We start from the raw sequence: 19,746 nt of genomic DNA, 5'->3' as shown, positions 1-19,746 counted from the left end.
GGTGGTCCCTCCCTATCTGCGACCCTGACCCTATTGCTAATGCAACCCGCAGTGAAATTGAGTTTGATACCCCTGATATAAGGGTTTACAACGATATTAATGGACTTGTTCCACCAGGATAGATAGGGAGGAGGATTGATTTTGGATTTCAACTAGGACAGTTGTCACCAGCAATGGACAATTCTCATTAAATGTAAGTATAGTTTCATGTACTGTTTTTTTTATTTTTATTTTTTTTACCTAAACTTATGCCGCGTACACACGATCAGGCCCGGATTTCCCACAAGGCCACCGAGGCCAGGCCTCGGGGCGGCAGGGTGCCAAGGGGCAGGAGAGGCATGGAGTCCCCCGACGCCCGAAACATACAGTTAATGGCTGTAAGTTGCTTTTGAGCAGGACTAAATGTAGAGTGGGGGAATCCGCTCGCTCGTTAACAAGTGATTGCGGCGATGTCGCCGAAATCACTTGTAAAATGTGTGCTGCCATCCTTCCTCCCCTTTCCCGCCCCCCCCACACACACATACCACTCTCTGCTGGCTCTGTCTTCGGGACTCTGTCCTCCCCCCGGCCGCCGAGTCTGTCTCCTGTCCCCGCCTCCACCGATGTAAACAGTGAGCTGTGCTCCTCCCATATCAGCTGTGACAGGAGTTCTAGCACAGTGCCAGGACTCCTGTTTTGGAGGTGACAGGGTCAATAAAAAGAACCTGTCACCTCCAATTGCTATTACACAGGGAAGTGTTTTCTCCTGTGTGATAGAAATAAAGTTAAGTGAAAAAAAAATGATTACATTTTTTTTTTAAATAAAAAAATAATAAGAAATAATAATTAAATTAATGAAATTAAAAAGTAATTAAGAAGTAAAGAATAAGAAAAAAAATATTAAAAATAATAAGAAAATTATACAAGAATAAGAAAAATTAAATGACAAGCTACAGATAAAAATAAAGATAATTGAAGATAAAAATAAATAAAAAAGTGATTAAAAAGTAAAAGAAAAGAAACAAAAAATATTTGAACTAACCGTGCCGCCTCTGCCATCCAGTTGCCACTCTCTGTTGATTTGGGGGGGGGGGGTGGTTTGGTTGGCGGGGAGGGGGGTGCATTGCGCAACCTGGCCTTGGGGCGGCAGGGAGAGCAAATCCGGCCCTGCACACGATCAGGCTTTTGACTGACCAAAAGCACATCGGAATTCCGACGGAATTTCATCAGAATAAAATAGAACATGTTCTATATTTAAACTCCGATGGAATTCATCGGAATTTCCGATGGAGTTTCTCTGATGGGGCATACACACGGTCGGAATTTCCGATGGAAAAAGTCCGTCTGACATTTTCCATCGGAAATTCCGATCGTGTGTACGCAGCATTAGGCATTAGGAGGAAATTACAACTGGGCCTGCCTTACAAGAATTCTATATGGAAATCAGTCCCTGGCTAAACATAAGCTGATATAAAGCTAAACAAAAATCGGGAGGCACCATGTACAACTTTGTATCATATTATAGCGCAATGGACCAAAATCTGTTCGGTTGTAAGAATATCCATTTATCACTATTAACCTCGAGTCATAATGAGCTGTTGTCAAGTCATTGAATTACCCTGTACAACATATGCCTCATATGTACTTTTCTATGTTTTGTATAGTCTGTGTTGTTTCCTCAGAAAAGCTGGTAAAATGAGAAGAAATTCTGGCTAAGACATAAGTCTCAATACAGATTTTTTATTAAAAATTAATTAGAAACAGGGTTTATTTCTCCAAGTAGTCCTCCTGGACACAAAAGAAATAACACGGCCTCTGGCTGCATCACACACTTGGCTTTAAGCCTTACAGGTGTCTCTCGAAAAACAAACCATGTGGAATCCCTGAATGCCTTGGACCTGATTTACCAAATCTGAGATCATACTGCCCTCAAGGCTGAGCATTGATCACCCTCCCTTACTGATACAATGGTCCCCACTTGCCTGAGCATGCCCATCCACACCTTTGAACTTTCGCACAGGCTATGCTCAGCGCCGGTCTATCCTGAAGACAAAGCTTACTAATATGATCACAAAACAAACAAAAAAGTTACTGAATACCTCATTTGAAGCCTTTGCAATTTAAAACATTTATATCTTAAAAAAAAAAGAATTTATTGGAACATATTGAAAGCAGTCCTTAACCACTTCAGCCCCGGACCATTTGGCTGCCTAAAAATATTTTTTAGTTTTTACCCCAAAAAATTTAAAAAAAAATCTTCATCAGTTTAGGCCGATATGTATTCTTCTACATAGTTGAATTGATTGGTTTGTGCAAAAATTATACAAAATAGGGGATAGATTTATGGCATTTTTATTATAACTTTTTTTTTTCTAGTAATGGCGGTGATCAGCGATTTTTAGCAGGAGTGCGACATTGCAGCGGACAGATCGGACACTTTTGACACTTTTTTGGGACCAGTAACATTTATACAGCGATCAGAGCGAAAAATAGCCACTGATTAGGGGTTAACACTAGGGGTTGATCAAGGGGTTAAGTGTTCCCTAAGGAGGTATTTCTAACTGTGGGGGGAGTGTACTGACAGGAGGAGAGGAGAGATCGCTGTTCCTAATCACTAGGAACAGCAGATCTGTCTCTCCTACCCTGACAGAACAGAGATCTGTCTGTTTACATTGACAGATCCCCATTCTGTCTCTCTCAGGAGTGATGGCAGGTGGCTGGCAGACACCCCCTGGTGGTCTTAAAGCGGCCAACGAACAGGTATGGCGATACGCCCAGGAGAGCTAACCTGCCACAGTGCAACTGTGGGAGCTGGTCCATAAATGGTTAATGGAGAAGTACAAAGCTTGTTTGCCTGCAATTCTCCTGTGGATCACATGGAGTGTAGTTCGTTCTGCATGCCTGTGATCCGTTTTCAGCAGAGAGCAGGCTGAAGCCTACTGTGATGTCACAGAGCCAGTCCAGGGTCAGCAAAGACCATATGTTCGAGATTAGCCCACATGCCTGGACAGGCACCTGACTCAGCCTCTCAGCGAGCCACTCACAAAGCTCTCAGAATCAAGCGATCAGTGGCCTTTTATCGCTAGGTTCTCAGTGTTAGAGATGGTGGGGGACAGATCAATGATGCATCCACCTATGTAAGAATGAATCTTGGGGAAAAAAAACATTCCCATATTTCTCTTTTAAGGTTAGTGTTGGCTGGCTTGCGGTGGGGCCCTTCTGTCAGCGGCATGCAAGTGTCTGTCTCTTTAATAGTATGTGATTTATAGTTGCAGGACATCTAAGTAAGGAGCCATATATGTGGAACTGGATGCAGCAAGGGTTTAAATGTGGGTTTTTCTCTCACCATTCTTGGTAGGCGACAGGTCCCATTCCACATGCTTGGTGGTTAGCAGATCCATCCATCTGGTACCCGAGTCTCTCAACTTTGGGTCACCCATGGCATATATAGTGTGAAATGTGTTATGCCGCGTACACACAATCATTTTTCAGTATGAAAAAAAAAAAGCTTTTCAGCATGTAGAAAAAACAATGTTTTTCCAACTTCATCATTAAAACGACGTTGCCCACACACCATCGGTTTTTAAAAATGCTCTAGCAAAACGCGTTGACGTACAACACGTACGACGGCACTATAAAGGGGAAGTTCCATTCAGATGACGCCACCCTTGGGGCTGCTTTAGCTGATTTCCTGTTAGTAAAAGACGATTCACGCTTTTCTGTCTGTTACAGCGTGATGAATGTGCTTACTCCATTACGAATGGTAGTTTTACCAGAACGAGCGCTCCCGTCTCATAACTTGCTTCTGAGCATGTGTGGGTTTTTTACGTCGTTTTAGCCCACACACGATCATTTTTTACAACCCGAAAAACGACATTGTTTAAAACGACGTTAAAAAATGCAGCATGTTCGGAAAAAAAATTGTGTGCAGCCCACACACGATCATTTTAAATTACGTTTTTTAAAAACAACGTTTTTTTCATGCTGAACAATGATGGTTTGTATGCGGCATTAAGGGTTCTTGGCTCTTGTAATTTTCCTATTAAACCTATAATGGAGCAGTGAACACCTGGAACTTGTTTTTTGCTTTGGACATTTGCATATCAGGATCTGGCAAGGTCTCAGGTAAGAGTGTTGCCTGTATGGGGAAGCCAAATTATCCCTTGAGGCAGCAATTTTCAAAGACATTTGTCAAGAGTTATGATGTTCTTTCTATTTCTGTCAAGGCATAACTCTATTTACACCTGACTTATTTATGTGGAGTGTCAGTTAATATCACACAAGCTAACATTTCAGTTGGTGAACAGTTGGGCCTGAGTAATGGCGACAATAGTGAAGTATAGGAGAAAGTTATGCAATGTAAACCCCGTCTCTTGGATTGTGTGAGAAGCCAAGTAAAGTCCAACCCAGTACCATTGTAGAGAACCTATGAATATTTGGAAGACTGCGGAGTCCTAAAAGGACTGTTGCTCACTGTGGGAAACCACCCTGTGAATGACCTTGACTTTTAACCTTCTTATTGACTGTTTTTTTTTATTACCTTTGAGAGATGTAATTCTGATAGGGATATGTAATGTTTTATCATTGATAACAGTCTACTTTAGCCTTTCTCAACATTTTTAACACAGAGGAACCCTTGAATAAATTTCCCGTCTCATGGAACCCCGGGTAAAAAAAAAATGTTTTCTATTGAAAAGCCTATGGCGTGCAAAACACACCCAAAAAACTCCACCCGGTGCAGAAAAAATGTGCACACACATAAAGAGGTGCGACAAAAACGGGTGCTACGTCAATCGGTCCTCCTCACGAAGGACCTGACCCTGATCCCCCGGGGCTCAAATGGTCCGAACAGCCGAAGCCGACACGGACCCCATTCCTTGGAGGGTCTGCCGAAACAGAACCCTCCCAGTACTAGGTGGGGCTCCCCCGAAGGGAGACCCCATGAGAGCAGGCGAACTAAGCCAGAAGGCCATGTCCACCCACTCCCAAGACGTTCAGGGCTGGCCCGAGGACTGGCACCCTACTTATCACACTGTGACAAACGTGAACATCAAAAAAAACATAAAAATGACAAACAAGGGGAAAATAAAAAAAGAAAGTGGGGGAGAAGGAAGATGAGGAGAGTGAAAAGGTGACCATCGTGCAATACGATGGCCGGCCCTCCGGCCAGGAATCAAAAATTCCTCTGGTCCTAGCCAAAAGGCCCGGCCCTAGAGGCAGGTGTAAAAAAGGTGGTATGGTGACGTGACCAAGGTGCCAAAAAAGCAAAAGTGCAGATAAAAACACTAGTGCAGTTACGACACCCCTGGACTGCCACTCCAGGGGCACATCACCATAGGCTTTTCAACGAGCCCTGAGCCACAGCCCAGACCGTTGCAGCCCCACCCCAGTCAGGAAGGTATCAGAACAAGTAGGAACCTATGGAGGTGAAGAGTCTCCATCGCTCCCATTGCTCCCACCTAATTATATTCGGCGGTACCGGCCAATTCCCCTCAATAACACAGAAAAGAGGCAGGCTTTCTGAAAGGGGCGTATACTACACCAATCCAGGTCAGAAGGCCAGGGATCCCGGCCCTTCAGCTTCGACCTCATGTTTCTCCGTCCCGATCATAAGGCTTTCACCTCCACGCCAGCAGGTTCTGCATCTGCCACCACAATCCTTTTCCACCTCGCTGTGTACTAAGGACGGTTAGCATGGCGCCCCCTACTGGCAACTGATAAGAACAGATATTACACTTGATCTTAGCCAAAAGGCAGAGAAGCGATAGGACCCCCGGATAAAATTACCATATCTACAACTCATGATACAATAGTGTGATGGTCAGTGGAAAGAATGCTCCTTACCCTTGTGGTCATTGGGAAGAATTCCCCCCTTACAGATAGCTAAAAGGATCAATGGTGTCACTGGGAATTTATCTGAGAGGTAGAAATTGCTCATTGCTCAAGGAACCCCTACCAATCTCTGGAGGAACCCTAGGGTTTCACAAAGCCTAGTTTAGAAATACTAGGGGACTACGGACTACAGGGGACTACGGCCGGCCGGTACCGGGTCCCCAAAATCCAGGAGATCAGGCGCAAAAAGGTGACTCGAGTATAAGCCAAGGGGGGCATTTTCAGCACCAAAAAAAGTGCTGAAAAACTTGGCTTATACTCGAGTATATACGGTACTTTATTATCAATAGTCTGAACACAAGTACATTTTGAGCAAGATTTTAGATAGAGATCAAATGCATAGAATGTTTAGGTTACATTGGTGTGGTCCCGGGTTTAAAGTGTTACTAAACCCACAACAGTAAAATCAGTCAATTGTTATACTCATTGTGGAAACGTTGGCCCGGATTCACATACATCGGCGCATATTTATGCGGGCGTAGCGTATCTAATATACGCTACACCGTAGCAGCGCACAGAGGCAAGCACTGGATTCACCAATCACTCGCTCCCACTCGCTCTTAAAGATACGCTGGGTTTCCTCGGAGTAAGCCAGCGTAGGTGGAAGTGGGCGTGAGCCATGCTAATGAGGCGTGACCCATGCAAATGATGGGGCAAGCGCCATAGAAGTACTTAAAATGAATGGCGCATGCGCCGTCCTGTGGCCGCATCCCTGTGCGCATGCTCAGAATCACGTCGGAACTACTCCCTAAGATACGACGGATCACTGTCTACAACGTGAACGTAACCTACGCCCAGCCCTATTCACGTACTATGTAAACAACGTAAAATACGACGGCTATGTTCCCTTGTCCATACCTTAGCATGAGTTGCGCCTCATATATGGGGAATAACTTTACGCCGGACTTACAACTTACGCAAACCGTGTATATTATGCGCCGGGTACTTTCGTGAATCGGCGTATCTCCCTCATTTGCATATGTGCATAGAAAATCAATGGGAGCGGCAAATGCGCCCAGCGTAAATATGCGCCCACGATACGACGGCGTAGGCAAGTTACGTCGGTCGTAGGAAGCCTATTTTTAACTCAGATTGTGGGCACGGCGCACAGATACGATGGTGCATAGTTATACTTACGCGGCGTATCTCGAGATACTTCGGCGTAAGTGCTTTGTGAACCCGGGCCTAAGAGTTTAACCCTTTGCATCCCTTTGTGTATAAAGGCTGTTTGATCATATCTCTTTGATCCTCCCCTTCTTTCACTGTTTCCAAATAATAACTTGATATTTACAGATCCAGGGGATGAGCTGCACATGCTCAGTTTGTTGTGTATTGCTAGAGAGTTTTTTTTCTTTCTTGGGAGAATGCATGTGATCAGCACAGGGCCAATCAGCACTGTCCAGACGGAGGGTCATGGGTCTTGCAGCCTCAAAGGACAATCAGGGGAGAATGATGACTCCTCCTACAAGCTTTAACCAGACACTGACAGAAGTCACAAGACTGCTATATACTGCTGATGAGAATATGTATTTAGCAGTTTATATTTACTAAAATAATTGCATTTCCATGTTCTGTGTACTGTGGGAGACCAGAGATAGTGAATGCAGGGTTTAGTTACACTTTAAGTCTAGCTAAAGCTTACACGATCACAGCAAGAGGTCACTATACAGTATCTGATTCTCCCACAGCAGAACGCAAAGGAAGTCTAGCGTGAACCAAGACTGACCCCCCAAAACTCTATAGGAATGAGTAACCCCGCAGTCACAGTCCCCTTATAGAATCGTGAACTGACAGAGTAATATATTTTTCAGGAAAACCTCCCTTATTCCCTTATTCTTGTTATTGCTGCTCTGTGGTTCGTGCAATGTTTTTGATAAAAGTCCAAGGTGAATGTAAATGTCAGAATAACTATATTTCTAATACCATATGTGCTGGCAGGAATTATGATATATTTTCTCTCCCATTGTACAGAAAGATTTGAGGGTAAGCCAGAGTAGGCGTTGCTGTTAGAAGTACTGAGATCTCTTTCCAAGATGAAAAAAAAACACACAAAGACATCATGCAGAACCATTTTAATTAATAGATCACAGGCACATCAATGACAGAGTGTTAGTGACAATTATATCCTTGACGGTGGCAAGTGGCCCAGATATTACACGCTGGTTTAATTAAGAGTGTTAAATTTTATAAGGATTGTACATCGTGTTGTAATACATGATAGTCCTGTGTTAGCTCTGATTTCATTTTAGAGACTTTAATCTTAATAGCTCCAGTCTAGCAATATACCCACTAAAGGAAGGCATACGTTTTGTCAGCTTAAGGTTCCAAACATCTTTTACCAAAAATTCATAAACCAGTGGTCTCCAAATCCGGCTCTTGGGGCCTTATCCCTCCCAATGACATTAACAATGGGTAACTATTGGCTAAGATTTTCCACACGGTTTTGGCTGAGTGCGGAAGATGCTCTTTTTCGCAGGCTGTCCACAAATTCAGCAATTTTGGTCTAAATTCACCTCTTGTATCTCAGGCCTCCTGGTAATACCAATACTTTTGACTGTACTGGTTTGTCTATTGGGCCTGGTAGATGAGATACCATCTAGGGCAGTGGTTCTCAACCTTGGGGGTCGAATGATGATTTGCCAGGGGTCACAAAATCCTGGCCCACACCGCTCTCCCAGCCTTTTCTCGGCTGCCCAGCTGGGCTGTTCCTAGAGCCCGCAGCCGACCACTCTTTGCAGCCACCCGTTCACTGCATGGATGGGGGGCAGAGACTAGAAGTCAGTTGACTGGCGAGGAAAGTGAAGTGGGAGGGGCTGAAGGAGACCCTATCTCCTGATTTCAGCATAGGTGTCACTGCTGCGAGATACCACTGTAGTACGGGTTCCACGCTACGAAAATAATTTTACTGTTAGGGGTCCCCACAATTTGTGAAATGTTATCAAGGGGTCACTACACTAGATAGGGTGAGAATCACTGATCTAGGGCTCTGAGAACTCTGCTTAATATTAAGGGAGGAAGGCCATACTGCTAAACTGGAGGAAGCCAAGGGCTCCGGATATGATCTTCTGGAAGATCTTGGTAAATTCCATGATGCCTTACTACAAAGCTACATACAGGGCTAGGTGATGTGGGAAAAAGTTTTATAAAGTGTGTCAGGCGTGGTATAACTCTAGGTATACTGTAGGTTAATGGGTGGATCTTATTAATTACCAAGACATGCATGGGGAGATTTTAGTGTGCCCACTATGGGGCATGGATTAGTATATAACTTTGCAAGTCAGTTGTCCTGGTATATGGATTACTCGGCAAGAAAGCTCTGCCAGCAGTTTTCTTGCTGTTTCTTGCTGAGGAAACCGTGCGTGTATACGAGGCTTTAATCGCGGGAAATCTGCTTATACCCACACAGCTAAATAAATCAAGTAAGAGACAACCCCCCCCCCCCACACACACACTTCTCCTAACGAAAACCCATCTGATTTTCACAGAGAAGTTGCATTATATCTGTCACACTGCTTACAGGCTCTCCCACATTTCATGTGGGGGGTTGTAGTGAATTGGTGGATGGTGCCACCATACAATCATCATAGCACACCTTGGTATGGTGATAATCTTGTCCTTAACTCAAAGGTAACAGGCATGAAGGATCAATTTTTCTGGACCTTGCAGGATTCCTCTTTTAAAGCCTTGAAAAGGGGATTCTGCAAGGTCCCAAAACATTTTCCGTGATGCCTGCTACATTATGTGAATAAAGGACATGATTATCACTATACCGTCTGCATTTCAGTCTGTACAACCAATAAGCACACAGAAGCACTTTACTTTATTTTATATGCCCTGGAAACTGACTGTCAAAGAGATTTTCACGTTCCTCTTCCCCTGATTTCACTGTGAAGATTGATGGCGCAACTATAAGCCCATCCCCATATGCCAAGGTTCTAGGCCCCACATCCCATCACTGTCCAAATTTTGCCGCCTCAACCTCCACAACATCTCCAAAATGCATCCCTTCCAAAGCAATGATACCACCAAGCTCCAAGTTCACTGCCTCTCACCTCCCAGCATTCCCAGAAGAGTTGGATCTGTTATAGCTGCAAAGGGTTGGCCAACTCAATACTGAACCCTATGGACTAAGACTGGGATGCCATTAAAGTGGAGGTTTCTGACAATTTTTTCTTTTTAAAAACCAGCAGCTACAAATACTGCAGCTGCTGACTTTTAAAAAATGGACACTTACTTGTCCAGTGCGCCCGCAATGTCAGCAGACGAGGCTGAGCAATCTCTCGGTCCTCGGATGCTTCCGCCGCCATCCTCGGTAAGGGAATCAGGAATCAGGAAGTGAAGCGGCTTCACTGCCCAGTTCCCTAGTGTGCATGCCCGAGTATCGCGGCGCGCCGTCACAGGTCCCCGCTCTCTCCTGGGAATAGTGTTTCGCAGAAGGGAGGGGGGTGATGTGAAGGGGCCGGACTCCCGTTGGAGTCAGAACCCGGAAGTGGTGCAAATACCTGTTTTATATAGGTATCTGCACCCCCCTCCCCCTGAAAGTTGTCAAATGTGACACCGGAGGGGGGGAGGGTTCTAAAAAAAAAAGTTCATGTTTGTGTCCCAAAACTTTTGGTAATATAATGTATGTGAAAAAAAGGACATGATTATCACTATACCATCTGGATTTCACTCTGTAGAACCAAAAAGCACACAGATGCACTGGACTTTATTTTTATATGGCCTGGAAACTGACTGTCATAGAGATTTTTCTAATAAAAGGAATATTTGTAAAATAAATATATTGTACAAACTAGGGTTGTGCCGATACTAGTATCAGTATCGGGACCGATACCAAGCATTTGCCCGAGTACTTGTACTCGGGCAAATGCTCCCGATGCTTCACCCGATACTTGTACTGTCAGGGGTGATCAGTGCATGGGGAAGTTACAAGCACTGATCACCGCTATATAGTGTATTCCGGTGTGTATCCCGCCGTGTATTCCCGCCGTGTATTCCCTCCGTGTATTCCCGCCGTGTATTCCTCCGTGTTTCTCTCCCCTTCCGTGCTCCTCCTCCACCCCCTGGAACTGTCAGGATGGAGAGCGGGGTAGGAGCCGGTAAATCCGGCTCCTTACTGCTCCGAATGGACAGAGTCAGTGATCACTGACTCGGTCCATTCACATAACTGAAACATCGTAAACTGTGATTTCAAATGTTTCAGTTTATGAATGAAGAGAAGACGCTGTCTTCACTCCATTCATTTTCAGCGCAGCTGATGCTGCTGAGAAAGGGACAGGGGAACATGTGTCCCTAGTCCCTTTGTCTGTCTCAAAGGGGAGATGTCAGAGGTCTGTTAAGACCCCTGATATCTCACCAAAGCCCCCCAACAGGGCTGAAAAAAAATAAAAATAAAGAATAATAATAAAAAAAAAGAATAAAAAAATTATTGTAGGAAATAATAACACACTGACACGGTCCACCCCCCCCCCCCCCCTTAAAAAAAAAGAAAGCATTATAAATAAAATAAAAATTGTAAAAAAAAATATTGAAAAAAATTGTTAAAGGTAAAAAAAAAAACTACTGACACATGTGCTGCTGTCACATGAGATTAAAAAAATGATCAGTATTCGGTATCGGCGAGTACCTGAAAAAAAGTATCGGTACTTGTACTCGGTCTTAAAAAAGTGGTATCGGGACAACCCTAGTACAAACAATGGGAAAAAAAATACATTATTAACCACTTCCCGACCGCCGCATGTAGATATACGTCGGCAGAATGGCACGGACAGGCACATCAACGTACCTGCGGCGGTCGGGTTCCCTCGGGGGAGCGATCCAGGACAGAGGCGCGGCTATTTGTTTATAGCCGCTCCGTCGCGATCGCTCCCCGGAGCTGAAGAACGGGGAGAGCCGTATGTAAACATGGCTTCCCCGTGCTTCACTATGGCGCTGCATCGATCGAGTGATCCCCTTTATAGGGGAGACTCGATCGATGACGTCAGACCTACAGCCACACCCCCCTACAGTTGTAAACACACACTAAGTGTACACTAAATCCTACAGCGCCACCTGTGGTTAACTCCCAAACTGCAACTGTCATTTTCACAATAAAGAATGCAATTTAAATGCATTTTTTGCTGTGAAAATGACAATGGTCCCAAAAATGTGTCAAAATTGTCCGAAGTGTCCGCCATAATGTCGCAGTCACGAAAAAAATTGCTGATCGCCGCCATTAGTAGTAAAAAAAAAAAATTAATAAAAATGCAATAAAACTATCCCCTATTTCGTAAACGCTATAAATTTTGCACAAACCAATCGATAAACGCTTATTGCGATTTTTTTTTACCAAAAATAGGTAGAAGAATACGTATCGGCCTAAACTGAGGGAAAAAAAAATTTATATATGTTTTTGGGGGATATTTATTATAGCAACAAGTAAAAAATATTGCATTTTTTTCAAAATTGTCGCTCTATTTTTGTTTATAGCGCAAAAAATAAAAACCGCAGAGGTGATCAAATACCATCAAAAGAAAGCTCTATTTGTGGGGAAAAAAGGACGCCAATTTTGTTTGGGAGCCACGTCGCACGACCGCGCAATTGTCTGTTAAAGCGACGCAGTCCCGAACTGTAAAAACACCTTGGGTCTTTAGGCAGCATATTGGTCCGGTCCTTAAGTGGTTAAATGCAAATATTGTAAAATAAATTTAAACAAATACTATTACACTTTCCTTTGGCACCAAACACTGTGTATGATATCAAATAGGCATTTAACCTAATGTACATCATAATTGTGATTGGCCGCAGTTCATGTTTCAACAAAAATAAATTCACTTTTTACCCAGTTTTTGTAGAAATATTACCCTGTGCAAACTAAAGCCCCGTACACACGGTCGGATTTTCGGCCAACCAACTTCAAAATCCGGCACTTTTCTAATTTCTCCGACCGTGTGTACGTTCCATCGGACCAACTTTTTAGGCTTCAATCGGACAAAAAGTTGGGTCTGTGAACGGACCAACTTTCTGTTCTGAAAAGTCCGATTGTGCAAAGTGCGACCGTGTGTACAGAAAACCATCGGATTTTTCAAAAAAAGCTAAATGCGCATGCCCCGAAATAAAGAGCACCCGGAAGCCAGCTGTCTAGTAAAACTAGCGTTCGTATTTGAAAATGCTCATTCGTCACGCGGCAAGTTTCGAAATCTCAAATAGCAGCGCATATTCTATTTTTCTTTAGAATGTCCTAATATGTACATCTGCTCAACTGGTGATACGGACGGATTAAAAACAAATGTATTTACTTTGGATTAGTGTATTTTCTGGATATGAATCCAGCCTTTTTTTTCTTATTTATTTGAAATGCAAAACCAATAAATATCCCCAATTCTTTATGCTGGGCAAAGTAATAACTACCCTATTTATGTCCCTTCAATTTTAGCAAAGGGCCTGCCTACTCACAAACTTACATTTGACTTTCCACACATAATCCACAAGTTTTTAGCATCATCATTTTATTTAGCAAAAAATGGGAAAAATAATAACAGATCCAAATACAAAACAACAGGAAGGCAGCAATTGAAGAACTGGTTGAGTTGGCAAAGCCTCTGTACCCCAGGGCATACATAAATTAGGTTATAATCTCCAAACTTGGGGACCTAAGCATTAACTAAAATATAAGGAGCCCAAGAAGATTGTGGTCTCCAAAAGATGGGGAGCAGCAGCAGCAGACATATTTGTGCCCAGGCTGTGGTACTTCAACAGGCTGATATTTCAGCATACCAAACTGGCCAACACTCTCCACACTTCACACCTCATCAGCTGAAGCGTTATAATTTTTAACACTCACACCACAATACCAAAAACAATAATATCTAAAAAATAAAGATTTTATGCCATAATTCGAGCATTTTTTCTTAAGCCAAACCAAACAAAACATACTCAACTACAAATAATAGCAAAAATATGTTCAAAATCATAGATATTTAAAGATAAATTAGTATCCCCTAAAATCGGGGCTCTGAGTTGGCCACTGACCCCCATGCTGCTGTGGTGGGTTGGCTTGCTGGGGTGGGTTGGCTTGCTGGGGTGGGTTGGCTTGCTGGGGTGGGTGGGCTTGCTGGGGTGGGTAGGTTGGCTGGGGTGGGTAGGTTGGCTGGTGTGGCTCGGCTTGCTGGGGTGGGTGGGCTTGCTGGGGTGGGTAGGTTGGCTGGGGTGGGTAGTTTGGCTGGTGTGGCTCGGCTTGCTGGGGTGGGTGGGATTGCTGGGGTGGGTAGGTTGGCTGGGGTGGGTAGGTTGGCTGGGGTGGGTAGGTTGGCTGGTGTGGCTCGGCTTGCTGGGGTGGGTGGGATTGCTGGGGTGGGTAGGTTGGCTGGTGTGGCTCGGCTTGCTGGGGTGGGTAGGTTGGCTGGTGTGGGTAGGTTGGCTGGGGTGGGTAGGTTGGCTGGTGTGGGTAGGCAGGCTGGTGTGGGTAGGTTGGCTGGTGTGGGTAGGCTGGGTGTGCTTGGAAGCTTGTCTGTTGTTGGTAGGCCTGTTGTACATTGGCTGGAGGTGTGTGATCTATATCACAGACATGTGAAATAGGGGTTAGCTCCCGTTTCCTGGCCTTGCTAAGGAGCTGGACCATGATCCCCTCACATAGCTCCCTTTGATCGGCATCAATCTCCCGTAGTTTGTTTGCTATAAAACAGCCAAACCCTTCTGCACTATCGGGTGCTGTGGTGATGACCGATGTGGCCCTACTTAGAAAATCAGCCGTGGCATCATCCAGATGTTGCCTCTTCTTGGCCCTTTTCCTAGGAGGGTTCAGTGTAGGGATTCTACATTGTGTGGACTGTCTGCTGGGCCCAGCCTCTTCTTGGCTGGCAACGTCCTGTGTCTGAAAAAGGAGCATCATTTTATTTTCTTGCCATCATAACAACACATTAACATCATAGTCAGGGGCGTACCTAGAGCATTTTGCACCCGGGGCAGATCCAATATCTGGCCCCCCCCCCCCCCACACGTTAAAATGTACAAACACCCCACTGTGCCCCCTGCATACCTCTGCATCCTTCAATATCATTTTGTTACTACTGTGTACCCCTCTCCACAACTGCACGTCTGGACCCCTTTACATTACCCAGCACCCTACACCTCTGGTCATGTCACCCCCCTAGCAACGCCACTGATCATAGTATATCTGAATGCACATATTTTCAGGAATACTATACCTGTGTCAAGCTGAGCTCCTCCTCCTCCTCCTCCTCCTCCTCCTCCTCCTCCTCATCCTGAGTTGGTTCAGCCTCAGTATCTGTGGCCTCTGCTGATGCGGATGCAAGTGTGGACAGATGTTTTCTTGGCTCTGTTTGGTCCTTTAAAAACATCAGGCTGCTGAAGTACCATAGCTTGGGCACATAAACATCATCTGCTGCCGCTCCCGATCTTTTTGAACACTCAATCTTCTTGAGCTCCCTCTTAAAAGTGCTCCTCAGGCCCCCAATTTTTGCTTTTATTTGGGTCTCGTTGGCCCTGGGGTACACAGTCTTTGCTTCTGCCACCAGTTCATCAATTGCTGCCTGCCTTTTATTTTTATTGGAGTAGTCTTTATTGGTGACCTGCCACAGACATGTGTGTGATCTATAGAGATCAATAAAAGCAGTGATGAATGCTTTGGAATTAAGCTTTCCACCCTTTGCTTTCGGCATTATTTGGATGAGATATCTGCAATAAAGGATACAATACGACCAATAAGTGCTTGCTGTAACTTCCTAACCTGCTTATACAATCTCTGTTTGCTCTAAGCTAAATCATGCAGTAACCACTAGTGTCCCAATGTATTCACCTACCTTCGTTCCGCGTAGACCTTCGGCTGCACGTAGAGTCGTTCCGTTAGGTTCGTGCATGCGTCCGTGACATCGAGCGCTCGTTCTTGATTTATATAGCCTACGCATGCGTGAAGCTTCGCTCTACGTGCGTCATGACGCTGGGGCGGGACCACAATCCTTTTTCTTCATGCGACATTCTGGGATGTGTGAGGGAGAATGTGATGGCGGAACCCACGAAAACGAATAGGCCCCGCAGTGGAGGCGTTTATAGAAAACACAAGGCCACCCCCATGAGCAAGGGGGAGATGGTGGAGATGGTTCGCATCTTTGAGAAGTACGATTACGATTGTAAACTTGAAAATTATGATAGGCCCAACAGCCATAAAGACTGGGTTCTGGAGAAGGTCCTCGCGGTATTGGAAGGAGATTATGGTATCCAACGAACGAAAGACCAAATCCGCAAACGATGGTCAGATTTGAAGCACAGAGAGCAAGAAAATTTAGAAGCCATTCACCGCACCATTATCAAAAGAAGTAAGTAAATGTAATTTGAGAATTATTTGTCTGTACATTATAGATGGATGAAATTTAATGATTTAGTTTTCTGGTGGGGCCTACAGAAGAAGTTAATGGAAGTTTAAAAGCAGTTCATTAAAATTGTAAAGTTTTTATTATGTCTTGGCTACTTTTGGCAAATCCTTAATATACTGTATTCTAATTTTTTCAACAGGACAAAGGCACAGAGAAAGACACCACAGGGGACAAAGGGAGGCTTCCCTTGGCCGGGCTCCAACAGGGGAGAGAACAGGGGAGACAACAGGCCCCAAATCTGCCCCAAAACGTAAGTTAATAAAAATGCTTATGTGCTTTTGCCAGTGACAGGGGTGTTTAGAGATAGGACAAACGCCATGGTGTCAGGACTGAACTTAAGGGGTACATTACACTTTATGTTAGATGCGTGGCTCATCACTGACCATTAATGACGCATTTACAGGGTAGAGATGGGTAGAGGAGAGTCCCTGGGGATCAGAGTCACACAGAGTCACGCCTGCTAGATTTCACATCATATAAACCATATTGCCATAGCAAACAAGAGTGATGGGTGCCATCTGCCTGAGTTGTTTAATGTGGCCTAGATATAGACATGTCTTCATAGATTTTATATGACATCATACTCCTGTTCCCTAGCATAGCGTTTATTGTAATAATGCATAGTGTAGTACACTAGTGTGGCGCAAACTGGTTCACCAGGGCAAGGTTGGTGGACTTTAAAAGCAGCACATGTGATTATGTTAATATAATGTAATTTTGGCAACGATTCATAGATGATTTATTCTTTCATTTTAGAGGATTGTGAGTGTGCTCAACACCAACCTTTGCAGGATTTGGAGGATAGTGCCGGACCCAGCAAAGAGCCACCAGTCGACAGCACATCCCCAGACACCAGATATGCTGAGGGTGAAGGAGTGCAAGAAATGCAAGATGAGCCTTCGGAGGTTGTTGTTTGCCCCAGTAAGTTTTTGGAACATGTGCCTTGCAAAATCAACACCTGTTTTTTTTTTCTAGGTCCACACCACACACGCCTACACCACAATAGCAAATTATTGAGTGTATTCAAAATTTGAGCATGTAGAAGGGAGAGATGGCAGTGGTGTTTAGGTAGATGCATTTGAAGACACATGGATATGCACCTGGCCCAAGATTTACAGAGTATTATCTGTAGTGTGTACATTCACTAGTAGTGTAGGTGTATTATGAAGATGAAAAAGGTTGTTAGGACTAATTGAGTGTCTAGGTTTAGGTAAGTATTTCAAGAAAATAGACCCCATTGTAACATTTTGGTTTATTTTGGGATTGCCTCAGTCACTTCACCATCAAACACATACTAAATTTTTGTCTTTTTCCAAGGCCACCAACTACCAGGATGCACTATTGGTCGGATCAGTGCTGATATGCTGCAGGCAATGACAGAGCTGGAAAATCTCAAGGAGGCTGCCACTGGTGTTCAGAGACGAATCCGGGATTATTACGACCTGTTAGCAAAATTTTAGTTTTTTTCTATCGTTGTTTTATAATTACAAATGTTCCCTCGTGTTCAAGGTTTTATCATGGAAATATTTGTAATTAGCCTTGTTTGCACATGCTCAGTTTGTGATAAATGAAAGAATTTGCACTAATTCTATTTGCACTACGCACATTTTGTAAAATCTGAGTTTTTTCTCCAAAAAAAAGTGTTAATGGTAGGTCATTACCACAAAATGACTATCTTTATGTGTGATTTCAGGGTCTCAGCTGAGTGTTTATCCACTCTTCTTCTCCTGGTGCCTACAAATGTCATTTTGTTATATTTTAAGGGCTTGACCTTAAAATCATACAAAAATGCACATATAGAAATGCCCAATGTATCGAGGCCAAAAGTGGAAAAACTTGTCATTCTGACCCTGGGATTGCACCAGGAGAATGAGAGTTGGTAAAGACTGTGCTAAGGGTCAGTTCACATCAGACGCAGTTCCATTCATTTTGGTGTGCATTTTTGTATGCGACAAAGATGCAGGCACAGGGTTTGACATGCACTCCATTATGGTTCCGGTTGGCTCTAGCTCACAACATGGTAGTCCGTTTCCGGTGATAAGGCTAACTACATGTTGTGAGCTACAGCCAACCACAACCCACGGGGCGCATGGAGACCACTGTGCATGCATTTTTGCCACACCCAAAAATGGAACACAGAATGAACAAAAGTGCATCTGGACAGACATTTACATTGCTAATTTTTTATTTGTTGCGTGAAGAAAGCTGAAAAAGGAAAAATTTTGATGTAAAAAAGTTTGCTATGTCTAGGGCTGAGTTTGAAAAGATGCATGTTTAGCATTTTACCCAAATAATACACAATTGTGTTATTCCTGAACTAACAATGTTTTTTGATTTTGTAAACTGCCAAAAAGTGACATTGGATTGTGCAGGATTGAACAAATATATTTTTTGAAACATTTTGTGGATTATTATTTATCTGATCACTACTACCAGTATATTTGCATATGGAAAAGGTGTGTATCAGAAACAAAAAGGCATAATAATAATACACATAGCTGTTTGTAACTTTAGAAAGGCTAATTAAACATTTGGTTGTTCTAAAATATTTAATGGTAATCACAGCAACATTTCATTAATCAGTAAAATAATAGTAATAAACAAACATAACAGCATCTTGTAAACAAATTTAATGTTTTCAAAAGGAACATCCTAAAGGTTCACAAAAAACTAAAGGACATCTTGCTGCCAAGGCACTGCCCCTCTACCCACAAAATACTCCATATATTGCTCCCGCACCAGACGGGCATTCTGGGAGGAGACAGCAGGTCGAGTTTGTTGCAGGGCTGGCATCACTGCATCTTCAGCTGGACGTCCACCTGAGGGGTCATCAGTATGCCCGGAACCTATGTAGTTAGCAGCATTCCTCCGTAGAAAATTATGGAGGATGCAGCAGCACAAAACAACATGATTTAGTTTGTATTCCGCCAAGTGAATGGCAGTCAGAAAAAGCCTAAAACGACATGACAAAATGCCAAAGGCGTTTTCAACCACCCTTCTGGCACGAGATAGTCTGTAGTTATATATCCGTTGCTCACGAGTGAGGTTCCTCATTGGAAAGGGCTTCAAAAGATGTTCCCCAAGAGCAAACGCCTCATCTGCCACAAATACAAAGTTGAGGCCCTCCACGTTGTCCTGCGCAGGTGGCAAATGTAAGGTGCCAGACGTAAGACGCTGATAAAATTCGGTATGAGCCATGACACCTCCATCAGAATGACGACCATTCATACCGACATCAACATATAAAAACTCATAATTTGCTGAAACAATAGCAAGCAGAACTATGCTGTTAAAGCCCTTATAATTATAAAAAAAAGAGCCTGAGGCCGGTGGAGGAACAATTCGGACATGTTTGCCATCAATGGCACCCCCACAGTTGGGAAAATTCCACTGATTGGCAAACTGGGCTGCAACATCCTGCCATTCCTCACGGTTTGAAGGAAACTGTGGAGTGAAGCAAAGAAAAATTAGTTAAGACTTGAGCAGAAAATATTATCAGCATTTT

At 43.8% G+C, this 19,746-nt stretch overlaps 1 pseudogene; it reads right to left on the bottom strand.

The window, feature by feature from the left end:
- Nucleotides 1-5,610: 5,610 nt before the first annotated feature.
- On the bottom strand, nt 5,611-5,745 carry LOC120933989 (annotated as a pseudogene).
- Between the last annotated feature and the right edge of the window lie 14,001 nt (nt 5,746-19,746).

Source organism: Rana temporaria, chromosome 3 (genome assembly GCF_905171775.1).
Source record: "Rana temporaria chromosome 3, aRanTem1.1, whole genome shotgun sequence".
Lineage (NCBI taxonomy): Eukaryota > Metazoa > Chordata > Amphibia > Anura > Ranidae > Rana > Rana temporaria.
This window is presented reverse-complemented; position numbering and strand designations above follow the sequence as displayed.